Below are 5798 nucleotides of genomic sequence, written 5' to 3' on the forward strand. Positions count from 1 at the left end.
GAGATGCAGGATGAATTGCTTAGAAAATCATTATCATTATTTTGAATTTTCAGAATATTTGTATTCAGTTAGTTAAGCAATCCGAAAATACATCGACTAATTATTTAGCTCATTTACTTTTTTTTCAACCTGATTGCATGATTAGTTGGAAATTTATCCCGATTGAATCTCTTTCAATTTATTAATGAAATTTGCTTTAAATTTGGAAAAAAAAGTTTTTTATCATTGAATTACAGAAGTAAAATAGTGCAATACATAAAAGATGTAACTTATTCGCGGCTTATCTTAGATTTTGCATGAAAATGCATAATCGATTCGGGCTTATTTTAGAATTTGCATGAAAATGCATAATCAATTCTTTTCTTTTTACGGTAATTGATTCTATTTTATTAACACCTAACCTAACCTTCCTATCACACTTATAACACACTCCAGGCATAATTGTTAAAATGATCGTAGCTCACTCCTAAACAACTAGTATTAAAAGTGGGTAGATATCGTAACTTTAATAAAGGAAGCAGCGAGACCTCGAAGTCCCGAAGTTTTTGTCATTTATCGATTTAAAGTATATTTTAACAAATATATGTCTTAACTTGAATTCTTTCATAAAAACAGATGTACCAGATGCACCATAATAATGTTAATTGTACCCGGAAAAACTCTCATGCCTCAGATTTTGTCCTAAAAGGACAATCAATAACTTCGAACATTTAGAAGGTTCAAACAATGTTGAAACTTGTTATATGGAACCGGCTTGGTGAGTATATCATCCAGGTTATCAGCAGTACCCACTTTGCGTACCTTGATTCTCTTCTCACTTTTTATAAATGATATATTACATTTATGTGCTTAGTCTGCCCATGATGGACTTGATCATGGCTAAAAAGATTACACTAAAACTGTCATAATACTATGTAGCTTGATCGTGATATAGACCCAAATTACTGACCAAATCTTTCAGCCAGATTCCTTATTTTACGGCTTCCGTAGTAGGCAAAGCCACCATAGGTTACAGAGTAATTTTTCAACTGACAATTGAACCACCCAGAGTGAAAACATAACTAGTTATAGATCTTCTACTGTCAACATCTCCAACATAATCAGACACTGAAAACCATGTCACCAAATACTCTGTATCACCTCCATAAATGGACCAATATCAGATGTACCTTTTAAGTACTGAAAAACCCTCTTCACATCTTATCAATACTCCTTTCCTAGATCACCCAAAAACCTACTAATAACACTGACAAATTGTTCAAGATCGGGTCTAGTATAGACCATTGCATACATCAAGCTTCCTACTGCAGTAGCATAGGGAACTCAAACTATGTACTTCTTATCCTTGGCAGACTTAGGTGCATAAGCAACAGACAGATGTACATTTGCAGTACTAGGAGTAGACATGCCAAACCTTGACAAAATATTCTGAATGTATCTCATCTGTGACACGAAGAGTTTTATTTTGCTTCTATCCTATAAATCTCCATTCCCAGAATTTTTCGAGCCGCACCAAATCTTTCATTTCAAACTCAGCACTAAGGAGACCATTCAACTTCTAAACATCAGACTTTTTCTACAGCTATTAACATATCATCTATATACAGGACCAGATAAATCAAAAAATCATTTACTGTCTTACCATAATAAATACAGCAAACATACAGACTCCTGGTATAGCCAATACCTATCTTATAGCTATCGAATTTCTTGTTTACCAGGGACCTGAAAACCATTTGGCTAAGTCATGTATATCTCTTCTCCCAACTCTCCATGTAGAAAAGATGTCTTCACGTCTAATTGTTCAAGTTCCAGCATCTGATGTGTAACTATTGTTAGTATGCCTTGATGGAAGCGCGTCTGACCATGGCAAAAAAATCTCATTATAGTCTACTCCCTCTTTTTGAGTGAACCCGTGAACTACTAATCGAGATTTATACCTGATACACTCAATAGATGTTTCTCCTTCCTTCTTTTTCTAGACCCAATTCCAAGTGACAATCTTTCTTTCTCGAGGCCGCTTGACTAATTCCCAAGTCTTATTCTTCTGAAGTGACTCTATTTAATCTCTCATTGCAGAAAACCATTTTATACACTCAGTACATGTAACTACTTTTTTTTAAGTGGATGGATCATCAGAGTTATGATATACATCTTCAGCAACCTATAGTGCATATGCAACCATGTCTTTTAAACCATATTTCTTTGGAGGAACCCCATAATTAGCTCTCCTCGATCGATCAAGAGCCAAATTGTGCTGATTCACTTCTGGTAATGATAATTCTGATTGTGATCATTGAACTTCATGTTATGGTTCACTCTCATCTTGAGTGACTCTCTACTCGACCTATTTTTCATACCACCACTTTTTAAAACAACAGTATACTTCATAGTAGAGTTAAATATAGAATTTTCATCAAAAACTACATTTTAACTCAATATAACCATATTATCAGATGGAGACCAGATTCTATAACCTTTAACCCCATCCTTATAGCCTACAAATACTCTTTTTTTAGATCGTGGCTCCAATTTACCCTCCTTTACATGATAATAAACATTACAAACAAAAACTCTTAAATCAAAGTAATCAGCAGGCTTACCAGACCATTTCCAAATAGGAGTTTTGAGATGAATATATATGTGAAGTCCATTATTTATCAGATAACACGATGTACTAATCGCGTCTGCCCAAAATCTTCTAGTTACTCTAGCATTAGAGAGCATGCATCTAGCTCTCTCCAGAATTGTCTGATTTATATTTTCTGTTACAACATTCTGTTGTGGTGTATCCCTGACTGTATGATGCCTAGAATTCATTAAACTGAGACGAGAAAAATTCCAGGCCATTATCAGTTCGCAACCTTTTAATCTTTTTCCCTATTTGATTCTCCACTAACGTCTTCCATTTCTTAAAAATCTTAAAGACTTCACATTTATGATTTTTGATGAACACCCAAGTAATTCTTGAGAAATCATCAATAATTGACATAAAATATCCATGATCCCCTAAAGACTCTACCCGTGAAGGACCTCAACAATCAAAATGCATGTAATAAAGTGTGCATTTTGTTCTGTGTGTTGCTTTGGGAAACTTGCTGCAATGTAACTTTCAAAAAATAAAATGTTCACAAAATTCAAGACATGTGAACTTATGACAAAAAAGAAGATTAACTTTTGACAGAATTTGCATCCCCCTTTCACTCATGTGACCGAGCCTCATGTGCCACAAACTAGTCTTATTTTCATTTTCAATCTCCGAGAATGCATTATCAACAGAATCGTGGAAACATTAAGAAGATACATGGTACCACATTTAACACCTTTCAAAACCACATCAAATTTAAAAAAATTGATGATATCAGTATTTAAACTATCATAGTTCATTTAATATCAGTATTTGACAAAGGTGATGTCATTAGCATTTACCATCAATATTTGTTGGTCAGTATTTGAATCAGTATTTAGTCACATCAGTAATTATCAAGCTGGAAATCAGGAGATATCAAAGGAGAAAATATTTGCAGAGATATGTCAGTATAGGACTTTACTTATCGTAGTAATCAATAGATGGATATGTATTAGGATTCCTTATTGTATTGTGTTAGAATTCTGTTATGGACAAAATACTAAGGTTATTATTTGCTGTATTTAATAAAAAGGAACGTGAGCTTTAAGGCTCGATTTGACTGCTCTTGTGTTTCGTGACTCAATCTGCCTTAACAAGATGCCTACGTACCTAGCTGATTGCCAAGGATCAAGTCAAAAAACGTAGTTCTGATCTGTGGGGTGAGGCCCCTTATATAGATGTTGGGAGTCCTTGAATTGGACTTGGTATAGGAGACTTGGTGGGAAAGTCTTATAATTAGAATGGACTTTGGAGTCCTAGATAGTAGGAAAGTGATTCCTTATCCTTTTAGGTCCCCTTAAGGCTAATCTGTAAGGATTTATATCCTTATCGGGACTCTTCTCAATAGCTGATTTTTCCCTTATTAATTAATTACGAAATTAATTAATAATCAGGGTTTTTGGGCCTGATCTGGTCCATCAGGCCTGATCAGCATGTTAACCTTTCTGGTCTGAATGTCATACATCTTCTTATTGGGCCTAGCAGTCCACATGCAGAATTTAATTAAACTATCATAATTTATTTATCCCTATCATTTGCCCCCCAACTTTTGGGAAACATTGATTAGGTTTCGCAGAAGTTAAGTCTATTCATTCCCTTACAAGGTTTCGTTTTTCCGTAAAGTGTGGAGCGACCTACACATTTACAATGAATTTTCCTTTTATTCAGGAATTATCTTAATTTCCAGGAATTTTTTCCTTATTTCCGGGATTTTTCCCTAATTTTCTGGATTTTTCCCTTAATTTCTGGATTTCTCCCTAATTTTCCGGGTTTTCCCTTAATTTCTGGATTTTTCCCTAATTTTCTGGGATTTTCCCCTAATTTTCTGGGTTTTTTCCCTGATTTTCTGAATTTTTCCCTAATTTTCTGGGATTTATCCTTAATTTCCTGATTTTTCAGATTTCCAGCCCTTTTTCGACCAGGATCCTAGTCGAAATTTCGACCTGGATCCTAGTCGAAATAGGGGTCAGCCTTGCCATCCTGGTCGAAGGAATTTGACTAGGATCCACGAACTGGAATTCGACCAGGATCCTAGTCGAACTTTCGACCTAGATCTAGGTCGAAAACTCCCCCACTTTTTTAGCTCCTGGTCTTGAGCCTATCGACTAGAATTTCGACCAGGATTCTAGTCGAAATTTCGACCTGAATCCTGTTCGAAAATTCTTTGATTCTCTTGCTTCCTGGTCGAAGGATTTCGACTAGGATCCACGACCTGGAATTCGACCAGGATCCTAGTCGAATTTCGACCTGGGTTTTTAATCCCCATTCTTGAAAGATGCTTGGTTTATTCGACCTCATTCCTGGTCGAAGTTTCGACCTCAATTCAGTCCTATTATTTCCGTTGTTTTCGTGTGTCTAGTCGAAAAATTTCGGGCAGGATCCATGACCTGGAATTCGACCTGAATCCTGGTCTTTTTTACCCGTTATTTTCGGGTGCCTGTTCGAAAGTTTCCGGGCAGGATTCACGACCTGGATTTCGACCTGAATCCTGGTCTTTTTTACCCGTTATTTTCGGGTGCCTGTTCGAAAGTTTTCGGGCAGGATTCACGACCTAGATTTCAACCTGAATCCTGGTCTTCCACTAGCCTTCTTTATTTGGCTTTAATTTAAGGTATTGCATTTTCCAAATCCTAATTGGATTTGGGCCGGGCCTTCTTTATTGGGCCTTATTGGGTTTTTCCAAATCTTACTGGACCTCTTTTATTGGGCTTTTCCAAATCTTATTGGGCCTCTTTTATTGGGCTTTTCCAAATCTTACTGGGCCTTTTTTATTGGGCTTAATATTCCCTTTTTAGAATCCTCTAGAATTCCTAGAAATATTCTGGATTATTCCTTTTTCTGGGCTTTTTCCTATGGGCCTTTGTCCTTAATGGGCTTTCGTCCCTTCAACTTCCTTTTCCTCTTATATAAAGGACTGAGGAGAGGCTACTACTCCTCACCTTCTAATTTCTAAATTTTCTCCTTTCTCCTCCTGCTAAGATTCTCAGAGCAATAACAGCAAGTCGGAGCTCAAAGCCTTTTTTAGGAGCGTTTCTTCAGGTAAAATCCCTCCCTTTACTTTTCGCGTCTATTTTTCTATTGTGTGCCCTTTTAAGATATCCTGTATGTGTCCTTTTTTGCAGATGGCTGACAAGAAAATGACTCGCTTGGCCAAGATGAACGTGGCTAG

This window comes from Apium graveolens, chromosome 6, assembly GCF_009905375.1.
Source record: "Apium graveolens cultivar Ventura chromosome 6, ASM990537v1, whole genome shotgun sequence".
In the NCBI taxonomy this organism is placed as follows: domain Eukaryota; kingdom Viridiplantae; phylum Streptophyta; class Magnoliopsida; order Apiales; family Apiaceae; genus Apium; species Apium graveolens.